Consider the following 16392-nt stretch of genomic DNA (forward strand, 5'->3'; position numbering starts at 1 on the left):
TTATATGCAACCCTTTGATCTTATAACACTTGAATAAAAGTGTTTTCCATGTTTTAGGGTGTCTATACTTGCTTAATTAGTTGTTTAAACACTAATTGTAATCATATATGTGTCATTATATGTTAAATAGGATCAGTGTGTGTGTTCAAGTCTTCACTTGACACCTAGCACCTTATCCAGCACTTTCATCCAAACTACTCACTACAGGTGAGTTCATACCCCTTAATCAACCTTTTAAATGATTTTAAATGCTTTTATGGGCGGGGATACAAGTTGAATATCATACTTATTATATCAATCACATGTGATTAATAACTATCAAACATATGGATTTACTATGCTTTTAACTGTTTATCAAACAAACTTCATCAAAATGCTTATCAAACTCTTTTAGATGTTAAACTCTTTATCAAATTTAATTTTATGTATCAAACCTTTTCTATTACAGTTTCAAACTTATATATTGTTAAAACCATGTCTAATACATATATAGTTATATAAGTAAGGATTGAAGGACTTAGGACTGCCAACTCACTTTATTTCTTGTTCCTTGTTTGGTTGTGGACTTAGAGTACCTTGTTGATTGCCTGAGTATCATTGGATCCTTAGTTATATATTATGTATATATGTGTAGATATAAAGACTTTTATCTCAGTTCAATACATTCAGTCATACAAACGATTATTCTAGTAAACTATAATAGGTATAGTTTAGGGTTATACTACTCATTACTTCTAGTTCAATGAATCATACAAAGAGTCAGTTCATTTATGAGTCAATACTTACTATTATGAGAAACTATACAACTATACTATGATGAGAAACTATACAACTATACTATGATGAGAAACTATACAACGATACTATTATGAGTATCTATACAACGATACTATGATGAGAAACAATACATTCACTACACTAGTACATACATTACATATATAAGTATATTATAACATAAATGTGAACCACTTTTTCGGGGCATGTCTTCACTGCCATGGCCCGATTTGTAACAAGATTCTCCTGGAGGGAAAGCGTGAGTTTGCGTATGGATCTATCATGTATTGACTATCCTACACCTTGCTGCTAGCTACAGTGGGACCTGCAGGTCTATGGGTGCCAAATATCATTACTTCCGACGTCTTTCATCGTCGTGTTTATAGTCGATAGTATGGTACAATTAATCACACAATACCTTGATATAAATCCGGTTTAAGATGGTTAGTACAACAATAGTTATTATAATACAGCACTACAATACTACATTAATTTCCCCTTTTCATTCACTTTGTGATCATTTCACATAAACGATAAAGTATAAACTATATTTTGATAATGATAGTTACACTTGGGAAAATTATACACTTTTACAGGAAACAAACATACAAAACAGTCTTGCCTTGGTAGAAGGCTACTTTTAGTAGAAAATATAGGATTTTCTAGGAGTTACAAACATTTACAAACATTCACATACTTTTACTACAAACGTTTACAAACTCATACTTCAAACGCTATTACAAAAATTTTGATGCAAATAATGACACTAAAATACTTATAAACTCATCAGCTTTAAAACTGATAAACTCTTTCAAAATAACTTGTATTCTCAGGTCATCAGTAGACAGATACTGATGCAGCTTTTGAGAAGATGGAGCGTATTCAAGACTCATATTATATTTTGATTTACATTTTTGGTGTCATATAAACTATACAAAACACACTTGTATTAAATTATATTATTAATATTATTAAACGAAGTAAATAAGTATTCAAATGAAAAAAAAAGGTTAACGATAGGCCTCAAGATTCCGTTAAAAGGTAATATTTTGTCATATATGAATATTTTTTGGTTGTTTTCATCAAAATAGAATATCATAAGGACAAAATTGCAAAAATGGTCCCTGTGGTATGCAAAATTTTGGGGTTTTAATCCAAATTATGATTTTTTTTTTTTTTGGATTGATGCTCTTTTTGAACTAGTTTCTTTGTGTTTTTGGTCCCTACAAATAGTGAAACGATTGTAATACCCTTAGAGTATTTATTTTTCATTTTTCTTTCATTCTTTTAAATCTAATACTAATTTATTTATTTTAATAATAAAAAAATTAAAAGGGCCCTCTTTCTCTCTCTCTCTCTCTCTCTCTCTCTCTCTCTCTTTCATTTCCCACTTTCATCCTGTTTTACATTTGCAGATTTGAGAACTACTGAAGCTAGCATTCCTTCAATTACTCATACAACCAACGTGTGTGAGTATGTCGATTTCAACTGGATTTGCAGGTGTGTATGTGTGTCGATTTCAACAACTACCTTCTAGTGAGACTCCTATCACTCCAACCTTATATAAGTCTCCTCACCAGCTTAATGTCAATCAATGTTTCCTCTCCTTTTCTATTCTTGAACCCAACGGTGTTGTCGACGTCTTGATTGTCGTTGGATTTTTTATATGAATATTTTTTGGTTGTTTTCATGAAAATAGAATATCATAAGGACAAAATTGCAAAAATGGTCCCTGTGGTATGCAAATTTTTGGGGTTTTAGTCCAAACTATAATTTTTTTTTTTTTTGGATTGGTGCTCTTTTTGAACTAGTTTCTTTGTGTTTTTGGTCCCTACAAATAGTGAAATGACTGTAATACCCTTAGAGTATTTATTTTTCATTTTTCTTTCATTTTCTTTTAAATATAATACTAATTTATTTATTTTAATAATAAAAAAATTAAAAGGGCCCTCTTTCTCTCTCTCTCTCTCTCTCTCTCTCTCTCTCTCTCTCTCTCTCTCTCTCTTTCATTTTCCCCCTTTCATCATGTTTTACATCTGCAGATTTGAGAACTACTGAAGCTAGCATTCCTTCAATTACTCATACAACCAACGTGTGTGAGTATGTCGATTTCAACTGGATTTGCAGGTGTGTATGTGTGTGTCGATTTCAACAACTACCTTCTAGCGAGACTCCTATCACTCCAACCTCATGTAAGTCTCCTCACCAGCTTAATGTCAATCAATGTTTCCTCTCCTTTTCTATTCTTAAACCCAACGGTGTTGTCGACGTCTTGATTGTCGTTGGATTTTTTTGTAGATCATCGAAACACAATTTGTTTCTTGGTGTTTATATATGTTTTTCAACCCCTCGATTCACCCCCTAGATTTATGATTTTCAGGTCTAATTTTCAATCAGAGGCCAATTTTCGATCATTAGGTGAACATATGATTTTCATTGGAAGCAATGGCGATACGGATGTTGTACCACTGAAATTGACCTGCTGATGCCTTAATGAATCCGTCAAAGCTTGACTCTCAAATTAACCCACTCGTTACATGGAAGTCACCACACAAATTAACCTATAAAAATTGTTGAATCGTTTGCAAATGAAGAGAGTTTTTTTTAATGAAAATGTAGAGGATAAGTTCAGGTCGACGGGGAGGATTTTGGATTTGGTCATCGGTGATGTGAGCACCAGTGAGGAAATGAATGGAAGGATGCAATGTTTGGAATTGTGGTGGTGTTCACCAATACGAGGCTCATCAGAAGGGGGTGATTCAATGAATGGTTGGTACTCGGCGCACTGCTACAAGAGGGAAACAGAGCTTATGGTATTAGAGTGGGAGTCGTTCACCCATTTTCTTAAAGATTGAACCATCGACGGTGAATTCTATAGAAATAATTGAGAAGAAAAAGAGTGAGCGAAGAGATGGAGATTGTGAGGAAGGGGTGATGCCAATGGTGGTTAACGACATAATCTCGCTGGAGAGGAAGATAGGAAAAAGAAAGGAGAAGAAAAGAGACGATGGCTATCTGAGAGAGATAGATAGAGAGAGAGAGAGAGAGTCGGCCCCCAAATTAGGTAATTATTTTATTTCTCATTTAAATTAAATAGAAAAAACATAAAAAATGTATGAGAAGGGTATAATAGTATTTTCAGTTTATTGAGGGACAAAAAACGCAAAGAAACTAGCTCAAAATGACCACTGATCCAAAAAAGTCGTGGTTTGGATTAAAACCCCAAAATTTTGCATACCATAGGGACAATTTTTGCAGTTTTGTCTATCATAAGTAACTGAGAAGTAGTTTTAAAATGTAATTGTTATTATAATGGATTAGTGTGTATATAAATTTCATGAGCAACACTTTTTTTATGCTTATTGATTTTTGGAGGTTTTTAAATTTTATTTGTGTTGGTTCAATTGTTATACTAAAGGTTGATAATTTTAATAACATTAATTCTTTTATAGAGATAGCGAGTCTACTCCTAAATATATAAAAATTCAGAATTTTCTATCTACTTAATCTATTTGATTAAATGGGATATATATATATATATAAAATCGAAAATATTATATAATTTAAAAGTATTTGTTAAAACCTTCAAAAAGACAATTAAAAACATTAAAGTTATATATGAATTTTAATGTCTAATAAAAATTGACAATTTATTGACATATTTATTGAGAATTCAAAAAAATGATAATTTTTATTGACTAAAAGATTAACATGTCATGTCATTTATTAGATGCTTAGTATTCGAGACTTACACTAGATGTTTTCCCTTATTTTAAAATGCATGTGTACATTAGGTACCGTTTGAAAGAAGAACTAAGTGGAACATAATTGGACAGACCTAGACTGGTCAAGACAAATAATAAGTATATCGTTTGGTAAAACTGAATGGTGGATAACGAGAAAGTCGGAGACACAAGGTGAGACCTGTTTTAGGGATATTTTTCGTACGATTGAGAAAAGAGGAATACGTGTTTTGTTGACTTCCACCTTTTTGGGTGGGACTATTTTTTTAGTGAATTATCCCATTGGACTTGGTCAAACTTTTACTTTGTTCTAGTTCTAGGTATGCCAAACACCCTCTCAAAAGTTGTAGTTATGTTATGTCCCATTGTGTTCTCCTTACCAAACGGACCCTTAAATATAACAAACACTGATAATACAAAAAAGAGACTCGTTGACTTACTAGCTAACACCCCCACCCTCAAGGAGAAGTCGTAGTTTCGACTCTTGCCTTTGTTTTTTCCTTTTTCATTTTAAGTTGTTATGTTTTAAAATATCTATTTGTGACTGACCAATGGCTCAAATGAAAATTTTTCTAGAAAATAATGGCAAATGAGAAACAAGAAAAAAATGTTTGGGATAAATGTAAACTGAGAAAAATGTCAAAGCGACACGTTATCATGACCCGTTGTTGACCGGCCAAGTGCCAAAAAAATGAAACGTTTTCTAAAATATAATGACGAATGAAAAAAATAAAGTTGAGGTTAAAACATAACAAGGTTATATATATAATGATTTTTGTGACAAACTCAATGAAGAAAATATAAAATTTTGGTAGGGTACTTACTATATAGGTTGTGGGTGGGGTGGTGGGACCCACATTTTATTAAATAATTTTTTTAATAAATAAAATAATCAATAAATATTAAATTAATTAACAAAATAAATATACAAAGACAATACACTCTTTTTAAATGTGAGAGATCAAACGCGCAATAAAAACATATGGTAGGGACAATCCAAATTAAGAAAAAAAACATATTATTGACGAAACATTCATATTACCCCAAACCAAAGAGACTAAAATTAACTTCCCTATTTTTGTTGCTTGTTGCTTAGCCTTGAAGCTACCCTACTTCTGCCTTGCCAAACCTTCAGGCTTATCACCAAACAATAACATAAAGAAACTTAATTTATAACTGTAACATTTTAAACTCCTTTTTCCATGTGATAACAAATAATATAATTAAAGAATAACACTTTCTTTCTATTTCTTTAGGTTGAACATGGAAAAAATGGGATATTTACAAAATTGTGCCTATGACAAAACAGTAAAATCTGTTTCTGAGCATGCATGTTAGATTTGAAGATACAAAGATGGAATAAAATATTGGGGACGATTGAGATAGTGCCCCAAAACCAAAAGGTGGAACTGCAACGCAAGAAGGCTAGTAAAAGTAAACAATATAACCTTAATTATTTGTTGTCTGTTCCTGTATAAGCATCTTAAGAAACTTCATCTTGGTTGTGTCAGCCTTTGCAACCATAAAATTCTCACGAGCAGACGAATTTAGGAAGACATGCAGTGCTTGCATATATCCCAATGAATCTTCTTCAAAACCTGGGAAACATTCCACAATGTCCATGCATTCTTTTGTAGTTGGTGTTGAATTTGAAGTCTACATGCTTTTTGTTGTCTCTTCCGCTTCCTCTGTATCGCTTTCAAACACAGTGAGCGATCACATGATGGCAAATCGGTCAAGAAGTCAACAACAACAACAAACTCCAAAATTAAAAGTTAAAACAGTATAAACTTAAAAATATTCTTCTAAGTTAGTAAACAGCTAGTAGTGTTTTGACTTTGAGAGAAGGATATATATATATATATATATATATATATATATATATATATATATATATATATATATATATATATATATAAATAGTTTTTTTAATGATGCTTCCGATGAAGTGGACACTTCCACTGCTCAAGGTGTGTGAGATTTCAAACTTTTTGTTATACACTCGATAAAGTAGTTGTAGCGGTTGCGTCCTATGGTAAAGGGTTACTTCTTCAACCACTTTGTTTCCAACACTAATTTTCACAATAACAGGAGCACCTACTTCCTCCTTATTTTCTCCAAGATAAACCTGATTACAAACAATAACAATTAACAATTAACAAAACAAACTTCTCATAACAAAAAGCTTAAATATTACGTACTAGATAAGACAAGTAGGAATAATTTATTTAGAAAGAAAAGTAAAGTCCCATTTGCTATGGACTATATATTATGGATCATTCCATGTGATGTCACTTTTTTTCTTGCAGAAAGGGTTTTTATTTTTATACCTGTCTAATATGCAAATACCTCCCTCGACAAAGCTTTACTTCAAACGCTTCACCACTTTTAACCTCAACACCTGAATCAAAACAATGATATGAGTTTGTTGTTTGCATACACATCGTAAGTCATCATCAATGCAGAAAAACATCCATATGAACAAAACTTCACGCACACAGCCACCTAGCATGGTGGTTGATGGCGGCAAGGTGATAGCCACCATGGTTGGTTGCCATGGTGGTTTCCCACGTTTTCCAACCGAATATACATACACACCTTCGAATTGCAACAACAACACACTCACCTACACGGGATCCACTGAACTCGCACCCTACACAGCACCCTTGTGGTGGTAAGCGGTGGTCGGAGGGTGATAAAATAACATCTGCATGGCGGCGACGGTAGAGGTCAGAAAACTATAACTTCCAGAAAGCATGGAGAAAAGAGAGAGAGAGAGAGAGAGAGAGTGTGTGTGTGTGTGTGTGTGTGTGTTTGCAGCCACTACACACACATGAAGCATGCATCATGCAGCCACTCACTCTCGGTGGTATACACTAGCCAGAATAAAATGGTCCACCAATCGAGCGGCGGCGACGCGAGACAACGGAGCAAAAGAAGAAGCGATGGGGGTAGGCGACTTTCGCCGGAAACAACAACAATGACACCCACGAGTGTGTTTTTTTTCTAATCATCCACTGACATGACGTCTAATGGTAGTTTTTGTCTTAAATGCAATGGCACAACGACGGTGGAGCTCGGTGGTGTAAGTAGACTACGGGAGATATTGCGACGGCAGCGGCGGCTCGAGGTTGGAGAGATAAGGATGGCAGATGAAGATGTATTAGGTTTAGGTTTGAGGTGATGCAACGGGAGGGAAAGGAGACATCGGGTTTAAGTCCGACTCCACTCAAACTTATGCAAATTTTACATATTTGGTCCCTTCCCATAAGATATTTTTCAATTTAAGGCTACAATTTACAAAATAGCCCCCAACATCCAAATTCATAACAATTCAAGCCCAATGTTTCAATTTAGATCCTCAAAAGTCCAAAAATTATATCATTTAACTTATTGTGGCTAACACTGATGAATTATCACGAATTTTGGGCTATTATTCAATTATTAATTTTATTCATTTATTTAATTAATAAACGGGATGTTAAAACTCTCCCCCTCTTAAATTAGATTTCATCATTGATATCATTAAATTAGATTTCATCATTGATATCATTCTTTACCATTCCTTACACGCCAGACAACTTGAACAACATAGCTGCAACCACATGCATACCTTATCCATCCCAAGGCAACCAAAACCATCCCTCAAAGGGTTCTAAAATCCAAAGATGAATGAATTCCTTGCAACATGATCACGTCTACTCAGTCTGAAATATGTACTCTCAAGATGGTCTGACTCCCTGACAGACCGCCCATATTGAATCATTATTGTTGAATCCAATCCACTTAGCTCCCAACTAACTATTCAACTTCTGATAACTAGAGGTTCCCACTAGACTAGAAAGCAATATCACAGACCCAATTATCCCTGTATATCACTTATACTTGACAGAAGGCTCATATAATCCTTCGAGTAGAAGATCCATCCCTGCAACGGTTAGACTCAGATGAGAGCTGCGCAACAGGGTCAAATCTATTACTCTGAGATTATTTAATCCCACTACGTGTGAGTTAGTATTCCCAAACACCCTGATGCTTCTCATACACATGAAAACCCAAATCGCTAATACTTCCCTAAACACGAAAATTGTCTGAAACAGTAGGTTGCCTTCTGGTTGCTTCCAAAATTCACCGAGACCTCCCTGGACCCAACTTATCTGGAATACTGGAGTTCTACCTGATTGCTGAGCCAAGAACAATCTCACAGTCATCCCACGTGACTTTCGAAGGAAACTTTGACTATCAATAACTGCCCTAGCTATATCGCCACTCATGGCTCCATCAATCCTTCTGGTCCATTCGATCATAATAGCCTGACAACCTATCGTCACCATGGTACTAATCTTTCTTACTCATCATGGGTTTGGCTGTTCAAGCTCCATGCCAAAGGCTACAAAGTTCTTGCCTATATCGACGGTACAGACCCTCCACTGAAGACCGACCCAACATATTAAGCATGGTTAGAAATTGATGCTATTGTCTTACAATGGATTTGTTGGGTTTTATACAAACAATCCTATGTGTGCATGCAACCCTAGTATTGGATCTATGTTTTCACTATTAGTTATACAACTTTATGAACACAAAAAGAAACCTGGCATGCTACTATAATTTTCGAAATTCATATATAAAGCTAGAGTACATACCTTTTGTTGTTATATAGCAATAACAACTAGTTCCTTGAATTTCCTTAGCTCTTGAAAGCAAGTACCACAAGTGTAGTACCTCTAATGGAGTCACAAACACCATATGCAACTTGGATGAAGAAGAGAAGAAAAGGAGGCACCAAAAACGGCTGGAAACCCTAATGGAAGTGTTGTCCACGTTTTTGGGGCTTAAGGGGTCCTTTATATACTTGTGTGGGCTGCTAGGGTTTCAGTCAAAACCCTAATGGACAGCTTAAACTCTAAGCAGTCCATGGAACCTTCTGGACAAGGCTATGGACGAAAATATGATGGGCTTCCATCATAATTTCGTTCACCCCTTATTCCTTTAGCATTCCTTAGCCCAATAACTCAATTATCCAATAATTGCAGTCCAGTCCCCTATATTTAATTAATCTCTTTTAGTCACAAAATTAATTCTTAATTAATTATTGACTAATATTAATTAAACAATATGATTTCCCCTTTAATATATTATTCTCATAATATATTAATAAATCATATTTAAACCTTTCTCTCCTTAAATCATCCTGCATATTGATATGGTGAAGGCAACCCAAAAGGACCATGCTCATAATCGGGTCAAGTACATACCAAAACAGTTATGGACTTAGACACTAATCCAACAGTCTCCCACTTGGATAAGTCTAATAACTATTTTCCGTATGACTTCAGAACCTGATCAGCAATCGTAGCTTTCAAAAGCCGCTGTCAACTATGATCTTATCATATAGCGTGTCCTCTAGATAAGGGATTATATATTCCTCCATTCTCAAGATATCGTATAGACATAAGACATGAATTTCAATCATTCTCTCTATACTGTTTCCCGACTTCCGATTCATGACGACTGATAACAGACTACAATTGAACACATCAACTTAGTCTTGGCTTGGCCAAGCGCTTAGGTGTCATCACTAAATCATCGAGAGGCCCACATATATCGCTTTTATCCCACTTTGGGTAAAAGGAATGGATAAACTTCGACTCAAATGCTCGCTTGCATTTACTGATCAAATCACACACAACAATAAGTTTTATAACACCAAGTTACTGGTGCGTTTACTTATTATCAATGTGTAACTGACCAACAAATAACAACTCACACGTCTCGGTTTCAAGAATATACAATATTATCGTCTCACTAATCACTCATGATAAAACCGTGAAGTGATCCAAGTGAGCGTGGGTTTAATCCAATACTTTAATCTTATCAAAGCACTCACGAACTCTGCAGCAAACTTGTGCCATGTCTAAACACTTCAGACAATCTACAGACAGATTCATGACAGTCTTTATTCATACCTACTCCCAACGTATGACCAACTGTGGATGTTTGAATAACCTAGTTATTCTGGAAGTCAAAACATGCAAATTGAAACATGACAACAATACTTAATCCTATATGGCCTCAAACTTGTGAGAGTAAATAAAACCCTTCTATTTATCCACCATATTGATTACTCATTATTTATCATTTAATGTTCCGGATAATCAACTCATTACTTGAATTATACCAACAATTGTCCCATGCTCTAAACATGCACACTTTGTTTCCTATGGTCCATGCTTTGTGAAATAGATCACCTGAAAACTTTTCCAATGATGCTCATTTCACAATTCCTTAATCCTAATTATTAGTGTAAGAACACAAGGTTCTTGCCACTACTAGAATATGCTAGATTCTAACATTTTATGCAACGATCCCTTTGCAAAATCATAGCACAAAAGTCACCAAGACGTAGCTAATGAAATTACAAAGTACTTTCTTAGAAATTGTTACAAGACAAATCCATAGATGTGAAGTCTCACATTCAAAGTACATTCCTTTGAACATCCTTCTTGCATAAAGGTTTCTAATCTAGGCATAGACTCTCAATATCCAACTCCCAATATGGAAACATTTCCACATTTGCCATATGACAACTCATTCTTAATAGAATCTTATCTATTCATAATAATGTCGATATGGTCCATCCAATACCATACTTCCAACTACTTATAAGCGATCAATCCTCAACGAACTTTGGATCGTCCTTTGATAGTTGTTAAATTCTTTCAGTCAAAACCAATTCTAGTCCTTTTTCCCTCTTAATGCGCTAGACATTTGGAAAATTTTAGAATGGTAAAATACTATAGCATTTACAATCGATCCTATACCCGAAGCGTATGGGACACGATGCATAATGTCTTACATAAAGATATGATACTTTACCAATCTTTTGCCATAATATTTTATGTGTCATGTTCTCACAATTCGAACTATGAAGAGGGATGCCGTAATCATAATCGAATTTTAAGAACACACAATGTATCCTTTGACTGAAAATATTAAAATTTCTTAATCTAAGCTTTAGATTTTGAAACGGAGTATAATATTCTCTCCCTTAATTATAGCAAAACAACTTTTCAACCCATGCAACTTTGCAAATGGAATCTTTGTTTTTCTATAATTAATATTGCTAACTTGCAATACTCGCCATAACAATCATACAAGCATAACACTTATGCTCCCACTATCATGATGATTATCATATAAGCATAACATTTATGCTCCCACTAGCTTTGACATGTATTCAGAAAACAAATGAACTTCCAGAAAACAATGCCTATTGAATTTCTGAAATTCATATTTCTAATACCAGATGCTTCGATAAGCCTTTATCTAAGCTTCTTAACCTTATACACCTTTGCCTTAGATAGCTCATATGTGTGTTTAAACAATTCATAACTTATGTTACTAAGCTCCAAATGTTGAAACTAATTGCCAAATCTCACAATTCGAACTATGGAAAGGGATGTCGTAACCATAATCGAATTTGAGAATACAATTTTCACTATTGCTATCTTCTTAAAATCTCTCTTAGTGAAAGCATTTCCTCACAATCATTTTCATGAAGGAGGGAATCTTATGACACTTAGATTTTATGGTGTATGAGTTCCTATCCATGTGAATTTGCCAAAACCAAGGTTTGCAACAAATCCAAACTTATATGGACTGAACTTTCTTAATCTTGATTTCTTGCCCTATGGTAACACGAGTGCCCACCATGCCTTCCAAGTAGTTTAGTAACTTGTCCTTACATATCAATTTACTTTCCATCGACTAAGGATTTAGTGTGTATTCAAATGAGAACTCATAGAACTCATATACACAATTAACTCAATTGGAATGGCAAAGAAACAAAACAATATCAGCACGATAGGTTTTAAACCTCAAGTCGTGTGCTAGTGATGATCGATAAGGTTTATTCTTGATTTGTTCTTGAAACTTTTCAAGACCATTAAGACTCCCACTGACTTCTTGACATATAAGATTCTCTTGTCAAGAAACATTTCTTGACAAACAAATATTCAAGAGTTAGTGAAGCATTTATCAAGACAAAACACTTCACACAATTGGTCCTAGTTGGTCTTTGTCTTATCCAAGACAGCACAACTTACCAATTTCAAATGTGCAAGAATAAGAAAACTTTTCCAAATTCCACATTTGATGAGTGTTATAAACCTACTTAAGACTTTTCACTCAATGTCACAATCTTGACTTTAAGACTTGATATTGGAACGAAGTATGATTGACTTTGATTTAACCATTTCTACAATACTGGATTCCTCTTCTTAGACATGCAATTGCACTAAGACTCACTTAGAGGATCTATTGAGACATGGTTCTTAATCTTTAAGACTTATCATAAAACACAATAAAAGGTACTCTCCCTTTTTCCTAGAAAAGAGAAACTTTTATCTTTCTGCCTACTCAATTCTTCTTTATTCGTTCTACTATTCATTGAAACTCTTTCAATCAATCTCAGAATTACACTTAATCTTATAAGTATAATCACATTTACTAAACTTTAGTAAATCATGACGAATATCTTTGTCACTCTTGTGGTGGACTTGATCAACGCACAACCTAGTGTACTTGATCTCCTAGTCCTTCAACTGACATTTTGCCAAAGAATTAGTCTAAGTTTCCCAAATGTGAAAGTTTTTCCATTCATCATACAATACACATTGCATGATTCCAAGTTTCTGTCCAATTGAAACTTGGGCGATGAGAAACTCTCCTTACTTGGTAAACTCTTGACACTTCCACAAATAATACAATTAAGAATCAAATCCATTATTTCTAATAATAGAAACATTCAAACATCAATTTTTTCATACATGCCATCGCAAGGATAAACAAATAAGATAAGATCAAAATTTATTTTATTGCGGAAAATTTGTCCTTACAATGTAATTCAATTGAAAAACTATGTTATTACATATTTCTTAACAATCTATTCTAACTCCAAGTAGTAGCTCAAGAATCCATTCTTCAAGTAATGCGATCGACATCCATTTCTTCATGATTAGATTCAGCTCACTTCTTTTCTCAAGCTTCCTCTCTTTTCCTCGATCCTTCAAAACATCAAAATGTAATCTTATCACATCATGTATTAAGAATCTAGAATAGGAACTTAAAAGAGTTAGTTAATGGATTTTACCTGAAGCAGAGCCATACGTCTTGACTCTCCCATCTCTTAGATCTCTCAGGTAATTAGGGCAGCTTCGTCTCCAATGCCCCTTCTTTTGGCAATAAAAGCAAATCGACTCCTTTGGCACAACACATCGGACAATCACAGACTTAGTTCTTTCTGGACTTCCAATGTTGCCAGTGTGCATTAAAGTTTGGGAGTTTGATTCACTAGACAAATTTGCTTGACCAGCACGCCAAATCATTGCTGATTCAGCAGCTATAAGCAAATAGGTGAGATCAATTAGGGTCACGTCGTGGTCCATCATATAGTACTCTCTAACGAACTCACTATATGATTCAGGAAGTGACTGAAGAACCCAGTCAACAGCCAACTCACTTGAAATCTCGACACCCAACATGTTTAACCTATCAATGTATGACTTCATCTCTAAGACGTGCGCACACACAGGTTTCCCATCTTCGTGTTTACTTGCCAAAAGGGCTTGAGTGAGCTTGAACTTTTCAAGCCTTTGAACTTGTGGGTCAGGGAGAATAATTGGAGGAGGTGGAGGAAGTGAAGCATGACTCTCATTTCCTTGATCGTATCTCGGAACGTCATCTTCATTTGGAAAGCTTGTTCCAAAGGATTTGAGAAGACCATTGTAAGATTCAGACATCTACAAAACGGGAGAAAATTCAAGTTGAGTTGATTAGAATTCTTGATGCAACACCCAAATGAAACATCAAGCTAGGATCCAACACAATACTCTACAACCTAGAAGAGGGATGCCGTAATCTAGTTGCAGAATATCTGAAGGTAGGTAAATGACGATTTACCAATTTCCACCATGAAAAACGAAAAAGAAGTTTAAGTTTTAAATGAATTGAAACTCCTAGATCTTTTGAGATTCATTGAACTTTTCAATGGCATGTTTAATCTCGATTATGCCCTACTATTTGTGACTGGGATGCCGAGGATCACAAACAAGGTGTAAATAACCATACGAATCACATGGTGCACCCAATGTTACTATCACCTAATCAATGTGCCGGTTAGCCACACACGCTCCATTGATCTATGACAAACATCGAGTCACCCTTCGCTACCAATGTCATCCCCAAATTAGTGTGTCGGTTAACCACACACGCTCCACTAACGTTTGACAAGGGTACGAAGTGTAATTCCATGGGTTAGCATACAATTTCACATTTTGCCTAAAGTAACTATGATTTGGGAATTTGAAAAAGCATTTAGTTACTTTGTACTTCATTATACTTATAATGGAAGGTTTCTGTCCTATCCTACCCGTTCGGCTAACGACCCTCCACTAGTCAAGAGTGCGGTGGGTAAGAGTGGATACCCATTCAATCGCCATTTTATAGGCAATTTCCTTAAACACCCCTTATAGACTAGTTTCGTGAATAAGGCCTACTAACGGTAAGACTGACCTTTTAGTTATACATATATAATATTAAACTTTTAATGTTATATATAGTATAAGGGTGTATTTTACACTTTTAAAATACTAGGTGGTTTAAATTATACTTTTAACTAACCAAAATCATTATGGATTTATTAAATCTCTTTTAATTATACACTTAATTAATTTAATAAAACCATAAGGGTTTAATTTGAACTTTTCAAAATCAGGGTTTTGGAATTTAGACTTTCAAAATTAACTTTTAATCAACAATTTAAATTCCAAAACTTGAGGGCAAGTTTTGAAACTCTTCAAAACAATTAGGTTTTAATCTCACTTAAAATTTTCGAATTTAAGACATTTAAATTAAAATTTTAAATATTAAAACTCTTGATTTAATAATTACCATAAATTAAACAATTAATTTAAATTATTAAATCACAAGGGATTATCTAGATCATGAGGATAATTACCAATTATACATCTAAGATATCCTAATCCCTTGAATCCCTCTCTAAATCTCGAAAATAAAGGATGGGATAATTCAAGATCTTTAATTACCATATTTAACAATTAAAAGATAATTACAAGATATGGGATTATCCAAATCCCTAAAATTTAGGATCTAACCTTTATGAAGGAGGTAATTTCGAAATCCAAGGGTTGGATAACCCTAGATTTCAAAATCTTGGAGGCTAAGGAAAGGATTTGGGAAACCCTAGCAAAAATCGCCATCAAGGGTTTTGCAACCCTAATTGCGAAAATTGCCTAGCCTTTAGGGTTCATTAGCCATAAACCCTAATATGTCAAGTTCATAAAATTGAATAAAAGCTAATTGAAAACAAAAACCAATGGCTCTGATACCACTGTTGGGTTTTATACAAACAATCCTATGTGTGCATGCAACCCTAGTATTGGATCTATGTTTTCACTATTAGTTATACAACTTTATGAACACAAAAAGAAACCTGGCATGCTACTATAATTTTCGAAATTCATATATAAAGCTAGAGTACATACCTTTTGTTGTTATATAGCAATAACAACTAGTTCCTTGAATTTCCTTAGCTCTTGAAAGCAAGTACCACAAGTGTAGTACCTCTAATGGAGTCACAAACACCATATGCAACTTGGATGAAGAGGAGAAGAAAAGGAGGCACCAAAAACGGCTGGAAACCCTAATGGAAGTGTTGTCCACGTTTTTGGGGCTTAAGGGGTCCTTTATATACTTGTGTGGGCTGCTAGGTTTTCAGTCAAAACCCTAATGGACAACTTAAACTCTAAGCAGCCCATGGAACCTTCTGGACAAGGCTATGGACGAAAATATG

This window comes from Lactuca saligna, chromosome 9 (genome assembly GCF_052625555.1).
Source record: "Lactuca saligna cultivar CGN05327 chromosome 9, ASM5262555v1, whole genome shotgun sequence".
NCBI classification, from domain to species: domain Eukaryota; kingdom Viridiplantae; phylum Streptophyta; class Magnoliopsida; order Asterales; family Asteraceae; genus Lactuca; species Lactuca saligna.